Source organism: Ptychodera flava, chromosome 3, assembly GCF_041260155.1.
Source record: "Ptychodera flava strain L36383 chromosome 3, AS_Pfla_20210202, whole genome shotgun sequence".
Lineage (NCBI taxonomy): Eukaryota > Metazoa > Hemichordata > Enteropneusta > Ptychoderidae > Ptychodera > Ptychodera flava.
Window position 1 is genome coordinate 12,982,504 of NC_091930.1, and position 27,789 is coordinate 13,010,292.

At 37.4% G+C, this 27,789-nt stretch overlaps 1 pseudogene; it reads left to right on the plus strand.

The window, feature by feature from the left end:
• LOC139127524 (very-long-chain 3-oxoacyl-CoA reductase-like) overlaps positions 1-12,556 on the plus strand; it is a 28,651-nt pseudogene extending 16,095 nt beyond the window's left edge.
• The last annotated feature ends 15,233 nt before the right edge of the window (positions 12,557-27,789 follow it).

Genomic DNA, 27,789 nt, shown 5'->3' on the forward strand with positions numbered 1-27,789 from the left:
GTTTGGTTTGCTACTTTTTGTTCCACTTGTCTCCTTGCTTTACGTTCTTTTACCGTTATGATGTTTTCTATTTCCTGTTTTTAGTATAGTCTCTACTTCATGTCGCTTTCTGCGTAAAATTAGTCTTTGTTGTTGCATTTTACTCTAATGTTTCATTTTTAATGAGGGCTTCGAATATTGCATTAGAAGGACATGGCATTCTGTGTACGAACCGGAATGTATCAGTTGCTTTTGTGCGTTCCAGTGGGGAAAATCTTGTTGTTGTATCATTAACCTTTAAAAATAAATTGGCCTGAACATTAGATTTGTTTATCAGAGTTTCAAAACAAAAAATTGAAAATTGGTTGGCTTTATTATGTTCGTACATCATGCTCAAAATCTCTGCCACAGCGATATTGTTTTGCATGTTGTGTATTATTCCCATTTTCTGTCTCATGAAATATAATATCAGCTACTTCCAGTGAAGCTGGAGACAGAGTACCCAATATTCTATTGTGAAATTGTGTATTTCGATTTTTATTCACTTAGTGCCATTTGCCGTTAACTTTGTGTACTATGCACTGGTTGTCCAGTTTTCGCCATCAAATGTTTATCTTGTCTATTTAGATAGCATTTTCAATGCGTTGCGTCCTGCAGGCATCGTGTGATACTTCTATTTTTAAGGAAGTTTCACAATGACCAGATAGTTTTCTAAACTGTGTGTTTTCTGTTGTATGTGAGGTCCATTATGATTTTCAATGTATAGAAGTGTCTTTTTTCAAGATGTATCTGTTTGTATTGTTTAAAAGTTCGATTCTGTTGAGATGAATAGGTGTTTGAATAATTTAAACCGTTTTTATACATGATGTTTTCAATCTTTGTGAGATCATGTGGTGATAATGTTGCTATGAATCTGACATTGTCTGCAAAAGTGCGGACTTTAAATTTGTGTGCATTGTGGTGTTTTCTTATTTTTGTCATATTATATTTGTTTCTGTGTTAACGTTATCTTCCTTCTATTTTGTTGTTATGTTTGATGACTGTTTTGCCTATCATATAGGGTGCGTCTACTAAAGATACAGTCATCCATAATGAGGGTGTTCAGCCTAAAATAAAAACTACACATTTGGTACATGTCTTTTTAAACAGTAAACATACATATTATATGGTTTATCACTGTATAACAATAAACACCAATAGATATTACAAATAATGCCTTACAAAAATGAATCCAATTTTACATTAGGAAGGAGAATACATGATTTAGATGACTTACAATCATTAATAGTACTTCTCCATCATCAGTTGTCATATATAGAAAATCACAAAATAATAAAATGGCCTGACTCTCTTACATCTTAATAGTAAAAGCTATCAGTATATTACTTGCTTTAATCTGTTTGTAGGTCATATGTGGAAGTCTCTAAAATCAGCCTAAACATTCTTTACAAAATATAATATATTTATGAAGTATTTTAACACAGTCAGGTGCCCAACAACCTATTAAATAGGCTTTCAGGTGTAAAATGGGTCGTTATTATAAACTAAGGTTTATAGCATGTTTGAATATTTTTAAAAATAAATGTCCAAGGATTTCAGTTCCTCTTTGATAGATTCCTAGTGCTATAATATACCAGAACCTTATTCATATTAGATACTATTAAGCAATGAGGCATAAATGTGGCAGCCATGTTGGATTTATGCAAATTATCATAGCGCTTTTTGTAAAACATTGAACATCCAAAAATGTTTATGCCCTAGAAATATATTTCATCTTAAAAAATCACTGAAATAGCGTGTTTTAATACGTGGTGTATGACTGAAAATGTCATTTGTAGGAATTTGGCCGTCATGCAAATTATTAAAATGCCTATGTTAAACATTACATTTCCAAAATGATTCCCTGTGCCAAAAAAGTAATGTTAGACTTCAAAATCACTAATATAGCTTGTTTACCATGTGATATGTGGCCAATATTGATGTTTTGTCAGACAGCTGGTAGTCATATTTTATTTATTCAAATAAGACATATTTCCCCGAGGTACATTCAAGTAAACTTTTAGTATGTTAATCTGGGCACCTCTCTCAGCTGAAGAAAAAAATTCTGTTGCAATTTGTGATGGTTGGGTGCCAAAATGTCATAGATTGACTGGACTAATTATCTTCTGTTACTCAACTTTCCCTGAGGCGTCCTTATGGTTATCTACCACAGGCAAACTAGGAGTAAATAGTCTGAAAAATATAATACTAATATCTTAAATAAACAGATATTATGAAATATTTATATTATCAATGAAACCGTCTTGTTATTGCACCAGGGTTGAGCTTCTTTTCTGCTCAACAATACCTGATAAAATCACTGAGCGTGTATGAATAAGGTTTGAGATCGTAGTATACCAGTATATTTTTATCATTGTTGTTAACTTAATTAATGTAAATATATTAACCTGACAGATATTTCCCGGACGTAGTTTCTTTTTCAAAATGACTCTTAATAGCGCAACCAATCTTTGCCTTTATTTCACTGGCAGATTGCGTTAAAGACTATGCATGAGACACCCTTATCTAAGATTTAGTTACTCTTGTGTTAGAAGTCAACAGTAAATCAGATTTAGCGAGGCGGCTATTCTACATTCAGTGCTATATCGTGTTATGAAAGTAGACAAAAGGTTGCAGCCTGACAGAGTTCAAAAGTACATGGGTAATAATGCATATGGGACTTTGCTATATTTAGTAAGTTCATACGCACAACAAGCGGCAGAGGAAGAACGTCAGGGGTACAACAACCCGCGTCTTTATGAAAGCACAGAGTCGAGACGCCCACTCAGGGAACAAGCACAATTAAAAGGCGGGTAAATTTAACGACATCGCCGCGGAGTGTCTGTGGTAACTGCAGTAGCGAAAGTTTCGGCATGGCTGGATTATATGATAAAGTATTTGGTTTTCCGCAATCGGTGATAATGACCGTTGGCCTAGTTTGTCTGACCTGTGTGGCATTGAATCTCATTTTCTGGATCTTTCGCTATCTTAGAGCCTACGTTTTGAGTCCTCTCTTTCGGCTACATACAGATGTGAACAAGCTTGGGAAGTGGAGCGGTAAGTTTATCATACTTGTATATTCTGGGCAAACGTTTGAGCGGTGTACAGGCATTAGTCGTGTACGTAGAAAGCTGGTTTATTGCAATCGCATGCATGGGACAATGGGGATATTTCGCTGTCTTTGGTCACAATATGTATGATCGGCGATGTTTTTTCGTGAAATAAGCTACAATGATCGCAAGCAAAGTCTAAACACAATGAAAGAGTGGTTAAAATCCCTGATTGATCACACCGAACACGAGAAGAAAACGGTTGGGCATGTATTGGGTAAAGTAACAGAAATTCATAACACTGTAAAGTCGGACTCCCTTTACCAGATGAACTAGGAAAGACAAACAACGCGCGTTGACTGGAGTAAAGACATTGATTATGAAAACTGTTTTTCAGATTTTTGTTGCATGTTTCAGCAAGAGTTGCTAGAAATATGTCCCACAGCGTATTGAAATACCCAGTACTCAGCTTGTTGACATCAACTGTATATCTGCGTCCTGTGTAGTTAGTGTTGGTGATCGAATTCAGGTCCAGACTTAAATTTAGAATGACTGTAGCATTTACACAAAGAACACAAAGTATAGAAATATCAAAATATCAACATTTTCTCAAGCAATGGGAAAGTTGTCATCAAATGTTCATCATCTTCTAGATGAGTATCAGTTTTTTTGGAGTGTTTGGGCGTCCTTTTGTTTTGAGAACTAAATGCTTCCTAGTGACGAAGACATGAAACAGAAAATGAACAAATCAATCAATTTCACATAAAGTGTTTTATTTCATGATGCTGTGTTATTGCGTTTTATTCGACGAAATTGAACGAAACGGCCAGATGGGTGACCAAAGAAAGATGGCCCGACTGATACGAGCCAAATTTCTCTCAGATGCCTTCGGGTATCACCTCTTAAATTCCACGGGTTGGTTACTGCGTAGTCGCAGTTTCATTTCCAGCAAATTGGCGGGGATGGTAATTCTCTTAAAATGTGTTGTTCTTTTTGGACACCGTGGTGCGAAGCACCAAAGGTGTCCTATGTCGCCACAATGTCTGTGTGTGTGTCCGTCTGTCCGTCCGTCTGTCCGTCCGTCCGTCCGTAGACAGATTTTGTTCCACTCATAACTTAAGAACCCTTAGGTCCAATGTCATGCAATTTGGTATTTGGTATTATCATGATGAGACTTAGATCTGATTAGATTTTGGTGGGTGTGGCTTATTAATTAATTGCTCATTTGCATATTTTATGACTTTTTCGTTCACGCAGATATCTCAGAGACGCCTGGAGCGATTTCGTTCAAACTTGGTACAAGGATAGTACTCTACCTCATACAGATGCATGTTGATTTGTTTCACAATGTGATCAAATTTGGCCGTGTTAGAGGACTTTTTAGTTTTCGCCTCCATAGACTCCCCTGTATAAGGCAATCCATAGACTCCCATGTATAAGGCAATCCATAGACTCCCATGTATAAGGCATCCATAGACTCCCATGTATAAGGCAATCCATAGACTCCCATGTTTAAGGCAGTCCATAGACTCCCATGTATAAGGCAGTCCATAGACTCCCATGTATAGGAAGTCCATAGACTCCCATGTATAAGGCAATCCATAGACTCCCATGTATAAGGCAATCCAAAGACTCCCATGTTTAAGGCAGTCCATAGACTCCCATGTATAAGGCAGTCCATAGACTCCCATGTATAAGGCAGTCCATAGACTCCCATGTATAAGGCAGTCCATAGACTCCCATGTATAAGGCAGTCCATAGACTCCCATGTATAAGGCAGTCCATAGACTCCCATGTATAAGGCCAAGAACAATAAAATTTAGTTTCTCATCGTATTCATATTGCAAAAAGGATGCAGTGACACAGTTTTTAGTCCCCACAGATAAAGTCCAGGGGGCTCATAGATTGGGTCATGTCAGTCTGTCAGTCCATCCATGTGAGTCCATCCGTTCACGCAGATATCTCAGACGCTTTGACAAATGTCACGTGACCTTTGACCTCAAATATACATATTTGTCCATAACTCGGTAACCACAAGTGCTAAACCTTTCATATTTGGTATGATGGGACACCCTATGATGCCACATATTGTACCTCATTAATTATGTGCATATCTAATTTTGAGCAAGCCAATAGAGCTAGAGGTCTGATTTTTGGTATATATGGATAACTTAGCAATACAATTTTTTTGACAAAATGTCATGTGACCTTGGTGACCTTTGACCTCAAATATACATATTTGTCCATAACTCAGTAATCACTAATGCTACACCCTTCATATTTGGTATGATGGGACACCTTATGATGCCACATATTGTACCTCATTAATTATGTGCATATCTAATTTTGAGCGAGCCAATAGAGCCAGAGGTCTGATTTTGGTATGTACGGATAACTTAGCAATGCTATTTTTTTGACAAAATGTCATGTGACCTCGGTGACCTTTGACCTCAAATATACATATTTGTGCATAACTCAGTAACCACAAGTGCTACACTCTTCATATTTGGTATGATGGGACACCTTATGACGCCACATATTGTACCTCATTAATTATGCACATATCTAATTTTGAGCGAGCCAATAGAGCTAGAGGTCTGATTTTTGGTATATAGGGATAACTTAGCAATACAATTATTCTGACAAAATGTCACGTGACCTCGGTGACCTTTGACCTCAAATATACATATTTGTCCATAACTCAGTAACCACAAGTGCTACACCCTTCATATTTGGTATGATGGGACACCTTATGACGCCACATATTGTACCTCATTAATTATGCACATATCTAATTTTGAGCGAGCCAATAGAGCTAGAGGTCTGATTTTTGGTATATAGGGATAACTTAGCAATACAATTTTTTTGACAAAATATCATGTGACCTCGGTGACCTTTGACCTCAAATATACATATTTGTCCATAACTCAGTAACCACAAGTGCTACACCCTTCATATTTGGTATGATGGGACACCTTATGACGCCACATATTGTACCTCATTAATTATGCACATATCTAATTGTGAGCGAGCCAATAGAGCTAGAGGTCTGATTTTTGGTATATAGGGATAACTTAGCAATACAATTTTTTTGACAAAATGTCATGTGACCTCGGTGACCTTTGACCTCAAATATACATATTTGTCCATAACTCAGTAACCACAAGTGCTACACCCTTCATATTTGGTATGATGGGACACCTTATGACGCCACATATTGTACCTCATTAATTATGTGCATATCTAATTTTGAGCGAGCCAATAGAGGTAAATGTATGATTTTTAGTATATAGGGACAGACTATAGGATAGAAATTTTTTGACAAAATGTCATGTGACCTCGATAACGTTTTACGTAAAATACACGATTATGTCAATAAATAAGTAACCACAAGTGCTATGTCCTTTATATTTAGTAGGATGGGAGACCTTATGACAACACATGCTTTACCTCGTTAATTATGCCCATATATAATTGTGGGCAAGCCAATAGAGCTAGAGGTCTGAATTTTGGCATATATGGATTAATTAGCAATACAATGGGTTTTTTTTCAAAATGTCACGTGACCTTGATGACCTTTGACCTTGAATATGCATATATATGCATAACTCAGTAACCACAAGTTCTTTACGCTTCAATTTTGATAGGATAGTAGACCTTAAGATGTCACATCTTGTACCTCATTTATTATGCACATATGTATTTCTTGGCTGGCCAATACAGCTAGAGGTCTGATCTTTTTTCCCGATTTAGAACCATAACTTAGACATGCCTCTTGTTTCAAAATGGGAACAATGACATTGACCTATGTGTCCATAGATCTGAACATATACACTCCAGTGATACTTCTTAATGACCTCATTTCCCTGCCCCATCAAGACTAATACTCCTATTACAAGTGGGGACTATGTCAATGTCAATGACTTGTTACTTCTATACAAAATATTATCTCACATAGTGAGTGTCTGAATATTATTCTGAATTGTATTCCAAAGCACATTCTGAAAGGACTCTTCTGGAATATACAGAATATTATCTCACATAGTGAGTGTCTGAATGTTATTCTGAATTGTATTCCTAAGCACATTCTGAAAGTAACTCTTCTGAAAATTTCACATTCTTTGCCACTGCACCATCTCCCTAATACATACTGATGACCCACGGTGTCCACTCAAGTCTCACTTTGATTTCTTTAGCGGTCACCGGCTGTACCGAGGAATCGGCAAGGCGTATGCTGAAGAACTGGCCAGGATGGGACAGAACATAGTGTTGTTGAGTCGATCAAGAGAGAAATGAGAGAGAGTTGCCAAGGATATAGGTCAGTTTGCAATTTACTGTAAGTGACACTGGCCGATCAACCACGGTCCGTCTATCAACGTAACAGGAGTTATATTGTAAAAGACATGTAATTTACACACATTACACATACACACACACACACACACACACACACATATATATATATATATATATATATATATATATATATATTGTGTATATATATATGTTTGTGTGTGTGTGTGTGTGTGTGTAATTTTATACCAATATGAATTACTGTTCAGTATTTAAAACTAGAGGACTTGCCAGTTAAGAGACTCTCTGATTTGGTTTACTTCGCTTTACTTTCTTTTTTAAGAGTCCACCAGCAAGGTTAAAACCAAGGTCATTGTCGTGGATTTTTCTGAGGTTCCGGACATCTACGAAAGGATCGAGAAAGAACTGGCAGGATTGGACGTTGGTGTTTTGGTCAACAATGTGGGCATTACGTCATCGGCTCGTTTTGATTACTTCCTTGACACCCCTAACTTAGACCAGGTATGTATTGAAGCAGTATAGTCGTCGGTATTCTTCAACTCTCATTAGAACGGTGCATGATTACCAGAAACAGAGAAGAGCAAAGAAACAAACAACGTACAAACAATAAGGAGACAATGCCAAATCAGTGAAAGTAACAATTTGTAGACTTCATTTCTTTAGACCCGGCTTCTGCATTGTCTCAGCTCTTTTCCTTCTTTTATTTTCCAATTGCCTTCTATCGATGGCACGCCATTTAGAGTACACCAGACTGGTTGTCACTATGTGTCCACAATCTCGATGTGGTGTGATACTTGAGTGACGTCAATCAACTCTATTTTGTACAGCATCAGCCTTTGAAACTTTGCTCGTCTCACATTGCTTCCGTATTTCTGTATTTTTGCGTCAGATTATTACAGAGATCATAAATGTGAACATCTTGGCAGCCACTAAGTTGACGAGAATACTACTGCCAGCCATGGTTACAAGGTATACGTCATTGTTAAGTCCATTATTGTCGCTGTGGACATTCTGAGAATACTTAAAGGGAAACCGTCGTCGGAACTGCGCCTGTGTGTGTTTCTTGTTTACAAACAATGTATTTCTTGCACGATATCTAGATGCACCCCATCATCATAGCTGCAACATTTAAATTATCCGATGTACATTTTTACAGACATGTTTTAACTTTTATCAATCACCATTGTACCTTCAGTGTTTACATTGGTCGTATGGGTCCCATACGACCTTTGACCGCAGTTCCGACGGTTTTATCCCTTTTAAGCAAATTTGTACATATTCATTAGCCCATAATGGACGAAAGCAAACTTTGCGCAACATAATGCCCGAGGCAAAGCCGGGCACAGTATGGAGTGCACTGTTTGCTTAAGTTCATTATGGGCGGGGGTGGAGGGGGGGGGGGTAAATTATGGCTATTGTTTTATAGTTTTGGTAATGCCAGTGAATTTGTAGATATCTGGGGCCACAATGCTGGATAATCCGATACATTATCAATAATAATACGGGGAATGACGTCACAAATTTACTGGTATTGGCAAAGCTATAATATAATTGTAAATGACTTTTTGGGAAGAGTTATACTCTGTATAAAAATACAAAATACTTATTAGAAGCGCTAATCAAAACCGTGACTCAAATGTGTTACATTCATTCTCCAGGATTTTGGACTAAAATTAAATTTGATAGTATTGTCTACTCGAAAGTGCTAAAAACAAATCCAGTGCAAGTGTGGCGCAAAAAAGTATCCGCGAGAGTTTATTTCCAGTGCAGTACGAGACATTTCGAAATCTTTGGTGCTCATGGTGGCTTTCTCGTGAAATAAGACAAATGCCTCATCAATGTTGATGTGACATTTGTTTCATTTCACGAGAAAGCCACCGATTTCACTAAAATTCGAAAGAGTTTGACATCCAACTCTCGCGATATCCTTGTAGTGCGTTGAACATCGAAGTCTCACGAGATCTTGTGAGTTAGCGAAAAAAAAACATCGCCTGAGAAGGCCATTTCATATTTCTTCAACACTGAGTATGTGGTTTTTCTTTGAGGGGATTCAGTAGAAGAGAGTTTGACAAATTTGTTTTGCTAATAGATTAACTTTTTCTACTCAGGCAAAAAGGAGCAATTATCAATATTTCATCCTCAGCTGCCAAAGTGCCAGTCCCTCTTCTAGCAATATATTCGTCAACTAAGGTAAAATATTTATGTCAAACTATGCGGCAAAAGAAACTCTGGTGTTAATAATGAAACTTGCATACGCAAACTATTCCGTTTTTGACCTCACCAATTCAATGCAGCAAAACATTTTATGTTATTCAAGAGACCCTCAGGGTCTATTGTTACCCCGTCATCGCTATTCTCAAGAACAAACGTTTGGCAACAGGCACAATCTAAATTCTACCTTCTATTGCTGTGTGTTGTAGTTAAATTACTGATTAATATTTCTCAGCGTGCGATCATAGTCCCTCCCCCACATGGAGGAACTGTGGTATGATTAATGTCTAATGAGATTCTATCATGGAACACGTCATGAATGTTTGTGATCGGACTCTATATGAAACTTCTGCTAAACGTTCATTTGGTTGTATAAGCCTCTTTCACAGTAGGTGCATTGACTGAGTGTTCAGGCCAGAGTAGATTAGGAATTTGTTTTGCGTACTAGAAGTAATAAAGGTATTTCGCGCCTTCAAAGTGAAAGACTTTATTACCTTTTGCTAAAATTTTCCTCGAAGAAACTTTCAACTATATATCTGTTTAGTCAAGAATAGAAATCAGGTGTCATTGTGCATGTTTTGGTGTTGAAGAAACAAATTACTTAACATCGACGATTCGATTTCCAAATGGCCGACATCCCTGTGTTAAGGTGGTATGCGCCTCAAAAGTGAAAGATTTAAGCTTTTGCTCAATCTTTCCTCCAGGAATCTTTCAACCATTCTCTTTCAATATCAAGAATGATAATCGGGGCTCAGTGTTCAAATTTTGGTACAAAAGAAACTAGTTACCCGAGATTTACCGATATTTGAAAGTCAAAATGGCCGCCATCGCTGTGCTAAAATTTTCGACTTTCAAAAAAAACTAAGTCTGTGAAAGTCCTTCTTACTCCAAGGGCTTTAAAATGAGCTCCCACAAGTAGTAGATCAGAAAAGAATGGGAAAATTGAGAGAGTTTGAACATCCGTCACCCAGGCGCATTCGACCCTCATCTATTTTTCTCTTCATTAGGCATACATAGATTTCTTCTCACGTGCTCTTCAAATGGAATATGAATCAAAGGGTATCATAGTACAGGTAAGTATCGAAAGGAACATGTGTCGCAAATCTCGACGGCTGTGTAAACTCCAGTTATCATAATATGCATTCTTCAAAATGTACAAAAAAGTACAGGTGTAACAAAATGGGAAAGAATTCTATGTTGTACTACATTCTCAGGCCATATGATTTGTTGTAGGGCGATGTGAACGACAGATTTGCTTTCTGAGTGTACTTAATGTAAGTCTAGGAAAGGACCATATAAAAGTGCAGGTAGTATCCAGGATGTACAGCGATGACAAACATGACTATGATCGTCGTTTGTTTAGGTTAAAGGTACAAGCGCCACGAAAGTCAAAGACTTGAACTTTTGCACAGACTTAATGCAACTTTCAACAATTCTCTTACCAAATCAAGAATAAAAATAAGGGGTTACCGTGCAAAGTTTTGGAGTAGAGAAAGAATATAAAAAACATTTCCAAATATTCGAAATTCAAAATGGCCGCCACTCCATTTTCGATTTTCGAAAGACTAAGACGAAATTTGCTCCTACTCAAAGAGCTTTAAAATGAGCCCCGACAAGCAGTGGAGCAGAAATGAATTGAAAATATTCACGGGACCGAAAATGTTCTGATCGTTTACATTGGAATCGTGTTCTAGACCGGATTTCGCTTGTCAACTTTCGATGATATTTTCACCATATCTCTTTTGTAAGTCAGTTGCGAGGTTCTTGTTCCACTTCTCTGGCATGTCGACACACCTACTTTTGAGTCTGTCTACAAGCGAATTGTACTGTATGTTAAAATGCCCCGTTATTACTTACATCTAAATTCTGCTGCTGACCAGAATTAACTTGTCAACGACAAAAATGCAGTCTATACATACAATGACTAAATTGACGAGCTGAATACTGTGTAACTCAACATGCTTTTGATAGTAGAACAAAAAACTGTCGTATTTCATTACGCGGTTCACCTGTTGCTCTATGTATATCACTGAAATCACACTTTGCAATACTTTGTTTTCCGTTAGATTTGAAGATCTAGCGCGTCAATATGCTTGCTGTTTAATGTCATCGAAAACATGCCTCAACACATCTATTCATGACACACTGGAAGACATCGCACTTACAATATTATTTTCTATTCGTGTTGCTAGTCTGTATTGCCATACTTTGTGTCGACTAGTATGTCAAACTACGCCGATACAAGCTTCTTCTATCCGAGTGCAACCGACTATGTGAGACAGGCCCTAGCAACATTGGGTGTGGAAGACAGAACACACGGGTATTTCGCTCACACATTGCAGGTATGGAAGGTTACAAAGTCTTTGTTTGAGGGCAGTAGACTCTCGTAGTAGTGTATTCTGCAAATGTTATTGAATTCATAACCTAATCTCTGGTTTTTAGACCTTACGCTTATTTTCTGATTATGAAATCTTGTATAAGGTAATTATTCGTCTCATAATGTAAGTAAACTTATGTACTCCACAGCCTTCAAAATGAATCAACACACGAAGTAGACCTGAAAAAGTATTGTGTAAAGTTACTGTATCCAAAACAAAATATTATTCCAAAAACGAATTACACCATGGTTTTGGCGTCCAGCAATGTGAGCAAATAACCAAAACGCGACAGTTAGGCCTCTGTTTACCTTACGAGATGTTTCATGGATCTTTAACCAAACATATATAAAACTGTTTTCATGCAACTTGAGAGTGTCTCATGGTCTTTAACCTATACACAGTGCACCACAGACTCATCTTGCATTTTACATGTCGTATTTAACAAAATGCTACCTCATCTCTGACTTACAGGGAATACCCATTGATATTCTACCTTGTACGATGGGTAGCCGATATTGGTTCAACATGCTGAAGAAACGTAATCCATCACCGGACGAAGACACCGTGAAGGAAAAAACAAACTAGCGGGCATTATTTCGATTCTTGAACGAAGAATACAGCCTGATGCAGTTACATCATATCATTTAGATGCTAGTACAAAACTTTGTAAACCCTGGTCTCCGATAAATCTACTGTAACGACTTCAGTTCGACTTTTCTGTAGAACTGTAGACTGTTTTCTACACCGCGCCAGACTTGATTAAGATTCGGAGACAAAGTTTCTAAGTAATGTGGTACAACACTGATCACAATTAATGTATAGTAAATATGATAAAAACTTAGCGAACGTTTCACAAATGCATTAATCAATAATATTTTAATACATTTTGCAGTCAATAAATATTGACAAGCCTGATATTGTATAGAAAAGTATCACCTTAGTTTGAAAAGTGAAATATAAATGTGTTAAGTAAAAGCATTCACTTGACGCATGAAGTTTTTATACATCTAAATTCAGCGTCTGTTGTTTAAAACTATACATTTTTTCGTGAATTGCTTCACTTATACGTAGCTGTCTCGACCACCTGACCGATCGTACGTTACCCATGATAGTTTTATATACTCCCAGGTTATTCTTCATCTCTTCACATCACACCGGAGTTATTTACGATTCAACCAGTTTAGATATGAACCTGGATACATTTAAAGTCATGGCTCAATGCTATTCCACACATGGCTAAGCTGCATGGAAACATCCTTGCCAAGGACGTTTTGTATCCAGTACAAAAATAAAGGAATACTTTGAAATTATCATCTGGCATGTGTATTGTTATCACAGTGACTAAGTCTTCTCTCAAAAGTCCAACCTAGGGACCACTTTGGTTGTTACTGGACGTAATAAATTTGTCATTGCATTGAAAAAATAGCTGAAATTGGTTGGAGGGCTAGGAAAAATATATTTGTGGTCATAAAATTTATGTCAGACAGCTCTGGTAAAATAGCAATGTTAGTTTAAATTGGCTTGCACAGACAATAGAGCTCTACCCTCACAATCAACTACGTTATATTTATCCTAAAATACCGTTAACAATACGCCCATTTCTTGACAATGGCGACAGAGACGATTTCTAAAGCATGGTAGCCTGTCCACAGTATGCCAGGCAAAAATGACAAATTTTGAACAAGATTTGCAAGCAATAAAGCTATAAAAACTACTGAATTAACTTGAAAAAATGAATATAGCAAAAAGCATCCATGTATTTTACTTTGGGATAAAACATCACACTGTTCGATAGCATAAGCCATGCGCTCTGCATGCTGCTAGCAGCTGTCTTGTGTCAAGGGTCATGACCCCGGCACCGTCATGGCATAAAGCGCTTAGTAGTCGGTCTCAGCTCAGCGAGCTTGTCGCTCGCTGGCTCCGAGGCTATGAACATCTATGAGGAGTATCCTAAAATACCTTTATCCAAAACCGATCTACAGTAAACTGTCACTCTTGAATTTCAGGAATTATATAGCTGCGCAATATTATGGACTCAGCCCTATGAGATATTAATTAGTCAAAGAATGATTTTCTGACAATAACATTTCCTAGGCCTAAGCTTGCTGATTTCCTGTCCTGTTTACGCAAGTCGAGCGCACATTTTGAATAATACATACATGCACGTTTGTGTTAATGTAGTTCGCGCATCGAAAATGAAAGAGTTATACTTTTGCTCCCCACTTTGCTCTAGCAAATTTTCATTTTTTTTCTTTCAAAACTAAAATAAAAATAGGTCACCTAGCAAATTTTGGTACAAGAGACACAAATTATCGTGTATTTATCGATATGTGAAATTAATTCTCGATTTTCAAAAACAAAACTTCGGGACTGGTTAGTTCCTTTGGCCTGGGGGCGGTGGGTTTATAGAGGAGGGGGTCACCTTGAAATGCAGTGGGAAATCCCACGACCATTTTGTATGCAATACGTGAGGTGCAATACTACAATGTTTAATGTTTGAATTATCTGGTGATACTTCTTTTGATAGATTACTCAAAAAGGAATAATCTCTCCAAAATTTTTAACATCGATAATTGTATTAATTTGGAGAGACATATGTACGGTGCATTTCAAAATTTCTTTGTAATAAGTTATTATTTCCTGGCAGATCAAAAGCTTGCCCAGTTTTGAATATCGATAACCTGATTTCCATCTGTTTGAAAACTAACAAAGATTTTTGGTGAATTTTGCAGAGTTGGTAGAGTTTCAGTCGCTTACCCGAGGTGCAAGATTATTATAAAATGCTGCATCTCAATTCTCTTCAAATAAATTCAATTACTTTATCGTCTATCCTGACGTACAGAAATTTGCCCTCGGGGTCATCAAATATACACCAGGAACTCATCGCATTGCAGAGATCGGACAGACATTTACAATTGGACACATCTCTTTGAATGAAGATCTTGTTAACAGGTATTTTGACACGAATGTTGATAAATTTAGTGTTCTATGATATTATAGGGTATGGGGGAAAGGTAAGCTCCATGGATGAAATTCGAGGAGTTCAATATCGACTTGTGATTACAAATAGTCTGCAGTTTAGCCGGATGGCAAAATCTCGGTCGATAAATCTCAGCACCCGCGTTCTTACTCCATATCAAATTGGAATAGGCACTTCATTAACATACAATGAATCTGTAATAAAAGAGAAACAATGAAAAGAGGCATGACTGGAAAGCCTTTGAGAAGAGGGAATATAGCAATACGGCATAACAATGATAAACTAAGGCAAGGAAACCCGAATAGTTAGAAATAAATAAAAAATCAATAAGAATGCACAAAAAATGTTATTTTTTTGGATACGACTATCATAATCTCACGACTCACAAATTTGACCTTGAAGTCGGGCCTTGATGATCAGATCTCATACTAAACCAAATCGATTGAAATCACATTTAGATTTGGCGACCTTTCTAGCTCAGGTTGTTCTTTGCTGACAATCCTCGTTGACTGAGTGAGACAACTATGAGCTAACGAGAACAGTAGCTATATTTGTGATCACAAAATCGCTGTCACATAGCTCAGGTAACATAGCGATGTTAGTTTCAACTTTGCTTACACAGACAAATAAGCTCTACCCTCACAATTAACCATGTTATATTTATCCTACACTAGCGATAACAATAGACCCATTCCTTGGCAAGGACGATAGAAGCAAATTTCCAAAGCCTTGAAGCCTCTCTACAGTATGCCACTAAAAACGAAACATAAAGGCATTTGAACATTCATGTCTCTCATTGCATTGTATTTGCTCGGAAATATCTGAATACAGGAATATATAATAAGATGTATATTTGTTCATGTTGGTCACGTGAACATTTCAATAAGACAATTTGATGATGTGGCATATGGATCACAATTTCTGCTAAAACTATTGAATACCTTACAGCGTAATATTTAAATCCAAAGAGCGGAACATCGATTTATTTTTAAGGCTACTTTTCCATTACTTCCATTACTCCATAATTACATTATTTTTATGATGATAATTACTCAAAGAATAAATTTCTGAAGATAACATTTTCCAGGCCTTAATTTGCTGTTGTCATGTTTACGCAAGTCGAACGCTCTCTTTTGAATATTACATACTTGTACATTTTGTGTTAAAGTAGTTCGCGCTGCGAAAATGAAAGAGTTAAACTTTTGTTCCCAACTTTCCTCAAGCAAATTTTCGATTTTTTTCTTACAAATCAAAAATAAAATAGGTCATCTTACAAATTGTTTTTACTAGAGAAAACAAATTATTCAGTATTTACCAATATGTGAAATTAGCGAATTTTCAAATAACTAAGACGGTGGAAATGTATCTAATCTATCGACTCCAAGAGCTTTCAAGAAAGCCCCCGTAAGTAATAGATTGAATGTTGTAGAAGTTCGAGAGTCCGAAAAATTGTCCCCGAGGTTCATTGTACCTTTTTCGTTTGACCCTTGTTTGGTGATGGCTTGGGTTAAACATGCACAAAGCTGGCGAAACTCTATTTTTGACCTCGAACCTCTCCCCATCCCATACCCGACGACGACATTATGGGTTTATTTATCCTACACTAGCGATAAACTTTTGCTGCAAATTTTCCTCAGTGAAACTTTTGACCACTCTCTTACCGATTCCAGAAAAGAATCAGGGGTCATTGCGCAATGTTTAGTACTAGGAAAACAGATTACAGAGCATTTACCAATATTTGAAATTCAAAATGGCCAGCCATCCCTCTGTTAACTCACTGGGAAAATTAGGATTTTTTGAAAAAGTAAGACGGTGTTCTTTGTCTTACTCCAAGAGTTTTAAAATGAAACCCCTACCCCACAAGCAGTTGATCAGGAAGGATTTATAAGAATATGAGAGTCCATATATTTGTCCCCGAGGCGTATTCCGCCATAAAGTTTGAATTACTGAAATTACGATATGGATTTGATCAAGTTGAACACACATATTCCACCGGCTAATTTGTGACAATCATTTTTTTTCGTTACAGAATTGAACACAGCAACGGGTGATGTTTGTATTAATTTAATTTTTCAAATATTGGTAAATCTTATCAGTTACTTGCTTCTGTTGTACCAATTTTGCACGGTGAACCCTGATTTTCATTCTTGATTTCGGAAGGCAATGACTCCAAGTTTCATTACAGAAAGTTTGAGTAAACGTTTTTATCTCTCAGTGTCGAGGCGCGTACTACATCAACGTAGTTGGCGCCAAGAGAACCAACGACTTAAACTTTCGCTCAAACTTTCCTCAAGCAAGCTTTCAACCATTCTCTTCCAAAATTAAGAATAAAAATCATGGGTCACCAAGCAAACATTGGTATATGAGAAACAAACAATCTAATAAATTGCCGATATTTGGAATTCAAAACCCCGTGTTATCTCCATGGGGAAATAAACATCCCAATCTTCACAAAACTGATTGAAAACTTCATTTACCCTCTAAAAGTCCAAATGAGCCTCAACAATGAATACTGTATGAGTGTGGGGGGTCCGGATATCTGTCACCGTAGCACATTTTACACACCGTTAGTTGTTACAAACCTTATGAACAAAAATAATCAAAATTTCAGTGAGATCATAAATTGAGAACACGCGATTTGAAGTCGTATTTTTGGAGTCATAAATAACCGTCACATGCTGGTTTCCATAGCCATAATCTACGGTATATCCAAAAATATAGAAATATGCATACAAATGAAAAAAATATATTATAAAAGAACGTCTCGATTCAGTTCTGGTTATTTGTTTATTTATGTATTTCAGTGTAGCAAATCAACTTATCTTTCTGTGTCATTATCATATCTAATTTTAGATAAACAAACTTTATTTACGCCTGGCAAAGCCTTTCACGACTGCATTGCATCGTGCCTTTGAGTGCCGATTGCGGTGAATCGGGAAAAAGTTGTAAGTTAAATAATATCTTTTGTACTTAATTATATGAGAAGCGGCGCCAATCTTTTTAAAACTCTTCAAATATCATCATGAAAATCGACTTACGTTGATTTTGCATGTTCTGGAAGAAAGAACTGAGTTTTGGATACAAACAAAATAATATCTGATTACAAACTCAGCCTTCAGAATAAAATGTCTGCAGACATTTGAACAGAATTGTGGGAAAAAATTGCTCATTGAGAGGTGGCCAATAAAAACTTCGCAAAATGTAATCCTGGGAAGCGCTGACACTTTTTTTCTTTTCTGTTGAAAGTTGACGTCTTAGATTAAGAAACCACTGGCGTTGTTGAGTCGATAATTCGTATAACTAGAGTAAAAACACATAACGACGATCATTTTACCGCAGCAAGTGCGCAAACATATGCTAAACACAGAAAGTATTAACTTTTAGGGAAGAAAGAAAGCCATTTCTTGGTCTCTGTGGTCTCACAACATAGATCGGAATATACAGAAAGCTCTTCTCATAACAGGCATATTCGGTAAAGCAAGACCTAAAGTGAAACTGAACTTCATATGTATCTTTACTGGACAATTTTACGGTTGTATAAGATAGCGCCTCGGGGACAGATATTCGACCTTCAAACGTTTACAATTGTATAGCCACCACTTGTTGTTGCCCATTTTTAAAGTTCTTAGTGTAAGAACATTTTTGCTGTCTTAGTTTTACAAAAATTGAAATCTGTTTCTCTAGTTATACTTAAAGGTATGGAAATCGATCCCAGGGCCTAGGAGTGGCACATGTAAAACAGTGTGTATCTTTGCGTCAGAGGCGGAATAAAGTTATCTATTTATCCAGGAAATCTTAATCCCGACTGCTATGTTTGTACGCACATAGAGCCAGTCGACGTTAGGGACACAAAAAACAACACGAGGAACAAACAGGCAGTGGTTTTGAACAAAATCAATGTACCCGGTACTTCACCGATGTCTGTAACTCAGTACATGAAAATATTCGTAGCTTGACGCACTTTGAACATAGCTCGTAACAAGGGACAGTGGAAAGCCCACAGAACTACGTGTACAACTATAACAGCCACTCATGTAGTTGGCGCTCAGTGAAGATTTTTCCGATCAACAACTTTGACGGATGATGGACTGACCTTTTCTACCGCAATTGTTATCTCCCTCGATTCAGCACAAAATTTTGCATGGACTGTTGATGCAGTGTTTACAGTTGTTACGGGTGGTAAATCCTAGTCGTATTTACGACTGCTGCGTAAACAGTCACTGAATAAATTTTGCACGCATTTACGAGCACTGGATATTACTACCGTTTTTAATCGAAAACCGTCCGTATACGCGTATGACGGTTGTGACAAAAACAACACAAAGAATCTGGCGTACATTGTTACTGCATTACTTTGACCAAAAATCACCCAAATGCCGAACGGTGATCATACAGAACTCTGCTGCAGGTTTCTGGACTAAACGACCCCAAACCGACCGGGTCCCAGTCAACTGTGCCGGGCTCGACGTCTACTCTATCAGCGTCAACTCAAACTTTCACTCCAGAAAACTTTACCCCACAAACTGGGAATATACTAAATTTACCTTGAAAAAATTTCAAACTGTGTATCGTATTGAAAAAATCTTACCGGGCCACGGAGCAAATTAAAAAACCAACAAACCCCAACAGAAACAGTGGAATGATCATTAGTGTGCAAGGTCGCTGTATTATATGTCAGGGTGAAAAAATCTAGCTTTGAAATTTCTGGACGGCATAAACGTCGGGGCAGAATTAGACAAGATTACGACCAATGTGTTACCGTCGATGGTACATAACGTACTGTTGATAGCAGGCAGTTCGGTGTCCAGTGATAACACGATTCCGAATATATCACGGCTGTTGATTTGAGCTGCCTCCATCGAAAATTTTAACACAAAGACATGATATCAATAATTGTGCGAGATTATAAGTACCCGCTGTCTTCTCGCCAAATAGCTGCGATCAAGATCATGATAGAAGCAATTGACCGCCGAACACCTGCTTGCTGTTCTTATACACAACGTGTAAAAACTTATTATTCCTGCTGAGAAATACGACAGCAAATATTGCAATGTGAATTTCTTACTATCTTCCTCGCAATGGTTTTGCATCTGTGTTTATTTTATCACGGTCACTGGACCATTTCTGACGATTTTTACTAACAAAGAATCAGTTCACACTCATCGTGGAAACACATTGCAAAGACGTTCACAAAATTTTCATCACATTCATCACATTACCGTAATCCCCGTTTCAAAGACGTAGGAAATGTATAATGATTTGTTTATCTTGAAAAATCCCGAACTGAAGCCTCTAAATACAAAATGATTTTTCTTCTGAACAACTTCCCGACAACTTTACAAACACACTCTGATCATCACATGACGGTTGTAACCGTACATGTGCTGCTGCCAATGGAGAATCAAAAGACTTCAAATCAACAGTCAAAACGTACGGAAAAAATATCAATATCCAAGCAATGTAAAACAGAGTAATTTTGATAAGGTCAATTTATTGTATATTATAAAAAATCTCCAGACCACTCGGAACAGCGTAAGATTATGATCTCACTCATTCGAATACTACACTCGTACGGTAGGGTAAAAATATGGGAACTCAGATCGTTATATACTGCTTCCGTCAAACGAGTCCGCTTAGCTAAAGACGGCAAAAATGGTGAAAAAGACGGTAAAATGACCATAATTATTATTGCTTATCTCTGTAAATTTTGCCGACTATTGTTAGTAGTTGTCGAATTTCTTGAGTTTGTCCGAAAACTATTTCAGTGAATGACGTAAGTTTCAAGACACCCGAGTGCGAACGCAATATCGATATTGGGATAGCAAAATCAGTCACAGACAATCGAGGAAGAACATAAGAGTCTATTAATCTGCGATTTAATTCATTCTAGGTTACCATGAATGTAAAAAAGGTAGTGTTGTGCCCTGGTTGGGAAAGAAAAATTGATTAAGTTTTCAAAAAAACGTCAGCTAATACTCGAACAATTAGTAAAAACTAGCTCAGAAAAACGTATAGAGAAAAAAGACATCACCGATCACGGCGATCTTCAGACCTTTTATCATGCATGTTTCAGTCTGGACGGTCAACATTTGATGCTATAATCTATGGCAAGTGTCTCTTTTTGGTCAAATCCGACAGAGATGAATCAATCATCACGATTTAGTTTCATCGCCCCGACCCGACAGGAAATAATGAAGCTCATGGGCACCTGTATACATGTAATCGTGGCATGAACGTATACAATGCCCGTCCACTGCATGAGCAATTGACCGTGCATCGCGAGCAAACAATGGTTTTGGACGTCACGAGAGCATTTTTTTCGCAGTCTGTGAGCGGTTGAGTGGTTTGGGTAGGCTGCATACATGTAGATCGGAATCGAGTTGATTTCGGCCGAAAACAGTTAAAGTAGTTTTTCGTGCTCCGTCCAAATTGGATCCGCATGTTGCCGGTTTTGTCCATGGTAATCAGCAGAGCTGTGGTGGGAGGCCGTATAACGCCGGGAATACACGTCATCGTACGCAGGGCTAGGCCACAACATACTTCCAAAAGCGATCTATCGTAAAATATCGTACTGCAGGTCAACACACACATCACCCATTCATAGGCCTACAGGTACACATATCAACGAACAAAAAGTGAGAGGCAATCTGCTTGAAACCATGAAGTAGTCCGTTTGTGTCTGAATTCATTGAGGCGCTTGTTCAGTAACCGTTGGTCAAGTTTTTTCGTTCAGTAGTAAGAATCGTTTATTCATTGTTGACATCGTAATCGATCCGATGTACACAACAAATGTTTGATCGTTTGCACCTTTCCGCGTCCCCTCGTGATTGGCAGCTGTTTGAATGCTTTCATCTATTGTTTGTTGGACGCTTCGAACACAGCATCGAAGCAGTTTTGGCATAAAAATCAACTTAAAATGGAAAAAATGAGAGAATTTCGCCAACAGGGTGATGCCACAAGTATTCACAAAACGTAATATGTTGGAACAGTGCTTTAATTTACACCATGGTTGTTGAAAGATCCAGATTTTCGGGAGCATTCGTTGACGTTGTACCTTGTGCCACTCATGTTGGATTATGAATCCCCAGGGAGATAGGGGGTATTTATAGGCTCCCCCTGCCTTTAACATGGGGATGGCGGCCATTTTTAATTTTAATCTTGGTAAATATAGGGTAATTTGTTTCTCTAGTACCAAAATTCGCACGATGACCCCTAATCTTTATTCTTGATTTTGAAAGAAAAGGATTAAAATATTCCATGAGGAAAGTTTGAGCAAAAGTTTAAGTTTTTCACTTTCGAGGCGCATACTACCTTAAGCGAATTTCTATGATACAGTCGAAAGACATCAAACTCAACAATCAGGGAAAAAGAGATGCTGGGATTTAAGCTAACTGTTGAACGCGCTGACAAGGTTTCTGATTGCGTGTCTGACGTACGTGCGAAAGGTTACGATCGCGTCATTTCTAGCGCGGTGGCCACGTGAAAAAAAACAACAAAACTTTTGGACAAAATGGTATTCGAATTCGAATGTGAAGTCTCATTCATCAAATGAAATTTTAAAGTTAGAAAGACTCTTATCTTGATATTCAAATGTTAGCAAAACCGAGAATGATTTTTTTCCTACGCACGAACACGCCAATGAAATAATAATAAAACCACACGAAACATTTATTTTTTTTGCAGGTTTAGCAGTCACACCAGCAATGAGAGGCATATCACTATCTATCGTGGTTGTATCCATCATCCGGCTGACCACCGTCAAAGGTAACATCTACATGCTACTCCTAATTTTTTTCTCTACAGAATAAAAACAAAATGCAAGCGTTAACCTAGTCACGATAAAAGTCAGCGAGTATTTACATCATGAGCCGGGACATATTGGAGAAAAAGGTATCAACACTATTATTTTTCATTGTTGCTATTGTTTCGAAAATCACGAATAATTTGTAAAAACTATTAAGATAGTCAAATGACAGTTAGGTATGATACGGCGAGTGTAAATTGCGCCAAAATCTGTAGTTCTGCAAATATAAATATCGTATAAACTACTCCAGCGATCATTTTCAGGGTTTAACCCTGACATATTTGTCCTATTTTGCCATTTGATTTACCATTAAGCTTCATGAAATGTGGCAGAAGCGTTCGTATGTCGGGTACCTTTGTGTCAGAATAAAACAAAACACAATTAGAGCTAAGCTGGCATAATTGGACGGTGTAGTAATGCTTGTTTTATCTGCAACTCATCTGCTTTTCTTTTTTTCTAATACATTTGTTTCTATGGGTAATTTGTCATACAATTGCGAATTTCAGCTAGAGCACCTAACACTTTTATTTTCATTGAAATTTACATTCTGTTTTTTTTTTATTTTTTTCAATGCAGCCTATAGGATGAAGATAATTGAAGACAACTATGCATGCAACATGACAGTGGCGAATATACAAGTCTCTCTAATCATTAAAGAATGTCTTAGACTACATGTTGTATTTTTTTCTTTACTTCCACGTTGCCATAGCAACAACTGGAAAGACTAACGGTCACTGCATTGGCATTATGGTATAGCAATAATAAACATTTTCTCTTGGCTGAATCGTCAAGCCTCGTCTCTGATTGAGTGGTTCGTGAGAATCTTATGCCATGAAAGTGCTGGACTTTTTGAAGACTTAGGCCTAAATGCTATATGGCCATATATGACAACTTCGTTCAACGACTGTTTGAATAAGAAATGGTAAATCAAAATTGATCGCTTGGAACTAGCTAGATGGAACTTTAGGATCTGGTCGGTACAAAAGCTTAAAAACTGAATTATTTTCTCTCAATATTTCTCAAAATTGGCTGGTCTGTCTGTGTAAGCATGCCCACACGTTCCAAACCATCTGGTGTCAATCGTATCGCGTGTGGTTCTCCATACGTGTACGGTTTCAATGTGGTCCTGGTGTCTGTAATGTGTCAAATCATCGAACAAATTCAAGTAAAATTGAATTTTTATCGGCAAGACTACTCAAATATTCCAAACGTCTGTCTCCCGCTTCACTTGCACTGGTATGTCTCGTCAGAGTGCCATCTATTTATATATATTTTTTAAGTTGATATGTTTCTTTTGGGATTTCCAAAGCTTCAATATTGCTCAAGTAGGTCACTGCAGTGTTCAATGTGTGATGTAAAAGTGTGTATGTAGGTGCTGGCAAGCAGGTATGTATGTGTGTGTATGTTTGTATGGATGGATGGTTGTATGTATGGTTGCATGTTTGGTTGTATGTTGTATGTATGCTTGCATGCATGCATGACATATGTATGTATTTTCTTTAATTTTTTATCAGTCCATCATCCAACAGGCGTTAGCCCAATTACAGGATGAGGTATGCATAACCCACTAACCCCCAACGGAGCACTGAGGAGTAAAGTGCCTTGCTCAACACCGTGCCTGAGTCTCGAACTCACCACCCCCTGATAGTGAGTCCGTTACCCTAACCACTGGCCCATGGTGCCTCCTCTAAAATATATGTATATATGTATGCATACATATACATGCATATATGTAGCTATATATGTATAGTTCGAGCTGTATTCATTTTACGATTCCAGATGGATGTCAAAAGGTTTCAAATTTATCAACATTAAATGATAACGATATTCCATACCGGCAGCTTGAAAGTACTCGATGACACTTTCCTTTATTATCACATGCTCAAACAAGTAATTTGCTACAAGTGTGGACAAAAAGTGCATATTGTTCACTTTCCACTATTTTCTCCGTATTGGGCACTCTTTTTCTTATACGGAAAAAAACTCAAAGTAATCCAGGTACAGCACACAAACAAACACCATTCTCGTTCAGTATTTTGGTAGCAAAACTCGCTAACTACGAGAGAAATGTTTAGCGATCAAGTGGTGTCATCACTCAGTCACGCGAGAACATAGTGATGATTCATAAATAGTATAAATACTTGGATCATGATCTGAATAATTCCCCTGGGAGCTGATTGAAAGACTTTTAGGTAGCCTGAAATTTGTACAATATTTAGTTGGTCCCAATAGTGCCATCAAAGACTCAAAGCCATCAAAGACTCAAAGCCGACACAAATAGGAGTGGCGGTTTGGTCGACTTTTAAGTGATGAGAGCAAAGACGCCTTGTTGCACAAAGCCAACAGATATCCAGACTTGAATTTATTTCGTGAAATTCATCAAGCTTCGTTCCTCTAGTATAGGTCAATCGCGGTCGTCATCATATGAAATTATTTGATATTCAAAAGGCAAAGCAAGTTTTTAGTACTGTATAATTAATAAAACACGATTGGAACTTATTTGGAGGAAAGGATATTGTAAGTTATGTTGGTTTAATCAGCAAGTTTAAGCTCTTCTGCTTTTCCTTTTTTTGCAATTCTTTTTAGTCCCCCCGGACACCGTCCGGGGGGACTTATAGGTTTGGTCATGTCCGTGCATTCGTCCGTCCGTCCGTCCGTACGTTCGTCCGTTCACGCAGATATCTCAGAGATGCCTGGAGTGATTTCATTCAAACTTACTTCATATGCACGTCGATTTGTTTTGTGATACGATCCAATATGGCCGCCGTGCGGCCATTTTGTTACGATTTTTTCATGTACGGAGCCATAACTCGGGCACATCTCAACCGATTTTATTCAAAGTTGGTACAAGAACATTGATCCATATCATACATATGCACGTCAATTTGTTTCACGATATGATCCAATATGGCTGCATGGCGGCCATTTTGTTACAATTTTTCATGTCCTTAGCCATAACTCAGACATGTATCATCGGATTTTATTCAAAGTTGGTACAAGGACATTGACCTATGTCATAAATATGCATATCAATTGGTTTCACAATCCGATCCAGTATGGCTACCTTGTGGCCATTTTGTTATGATTTTGTCATGTCCTGAGCCATAATTTGGATATGTATCAACTGATTTTTTTCAAAGTTGGTACGAGGACATTGACCTATCATGTCATAAATATGCATGTCTATTGTTTCACAGTCCAATGCAATATAATGGCTGCCTGGTGGCCATTTTGTTACGATTTTTTCATTTACAGAGCTATAACTCAGACATATTACCACCAGTACCATTCAAAGTTGGCACAAGGACATTGACCTATGTCATACATATGCACATCAATTTGTTTAACGGCATGTAGCAGTATCATGTCAATTATTGAATTTTCGTAATTAGTCTGATATGTCAAGAAATACTGCATCAAATTTCATGAAACTTGGTACAGATGTTAAGCGCACATTGCTTTAACAGGGAAAAAGACATTAATCAGTGTCAAGTTAATTAATTTGTAATTGCATATGTAATGAACTTTCCTAATTAGAGTGATATATCCACAAATACTGCATTAAATTTGATGAAACTTGGTACAGATTTTGATCTCATAGTGTTGTAAATACAAATCAATGACACTTAGTGTTATCATTTATATATATAAATTAATTGCTAGTTTGCATTTACATAATTGATTTTTGTTTTTAGGGTGAATGTCCAAAGTACTGCATCAAACTTTATGAAATATGGTACCGGTGATAATCTGTCAGTGTTAGGATAGGATGCAAAAATGTTTGACAGCATCCCGTCGATTAAGTACTAATTGATTCATTTTAATGACCTTTTGTAATTAGTATGGTGGCTTACATTGGTTTTATGTTTTCAACACCATGGAACACATTTTTGGCCACTAAGCCCCATCTGTATCGCAGTATTTTTAATCACTGACCTAATTAATGAAGAGGACTCTTTACTCTCAGAGGACTTGTAATTATAGTACCCATTAACAAGTGGGGACTGTGTCATTGTCAATGACTTGTTATGAGTAGATTGTAATATTGCAGCTTTCAGCTATAGGGCGTTTAACACTTTTTATGAATTTGAACAATTAAAAGATCCTATCCAAAATTAGTTTCAATCGCGTTAATAATGTATGTCTGATTAATACGGAATTCTATAAAAGAAAGCCAACAGCGTGATCTGCAACACCGAATCACGTGACAACCTCCCAATTGAAATGGTGCAGAGGCGGTTCAGAGAAGAAGCGCCTAGTAACTATGGTATCACAAGAAAATGTTGTCAATACATTCTGGTAAAGTCAAACAGTCGCCTGTCGTAGTTACTCTGACGATTGGCTGTGCTGTTCATCATCATATTGCTCCAACTCTAAATGCAAACTACCATACACCACTTTCACTGTGTCTGTCTGGCTGAAGAATACGAACAAGTAGGTTATGTTCTTTACTTTTCATGCTTACATTTGTCATGTGTGTACTGAACTTTGATCAGACGAAATTGTAGCCCTTCAACGATGGACAATCGTTGAGTACGTGAAAGATATAGGCTAGTCTTCGGAGTTAAAAATGTTTCTCTTTTCGAAAGTGTTGCTCAATTTGCCTCTCTCCTCTGGATATTACGATTTTCTCTAAATCTATCTGCAAGACTGTGATAATGCGATTTTGCCGATCATAATTCGAAAAAAAGATATTAACACGATTGGAACTAATTTAGGGTCATTGGAAGATGAAGTACTGTCTGTTTAATCTACAAATGTAAGCTCATCTGCTTTTCTTTTTAAGTTATACACTTGTTTTATGAGTAATTTGTAATATTTCAACATTCAGCTATAGGGCACCTAACACTTTTGAGAAAATTGAAAAAATATGAAAAGCCAATTATCACAAATTAGTTCCAATCGTGTTATATTGTACTATTCTACGTCTAGCCTGCTGTTTGTGTATTAGTCCAGGGAAACAATGTTCCTCGGATGGTTTTGCTACAGCTACAATGGTGGAAAGCGAAACATTGTTTCAAATTTTGTTTACGA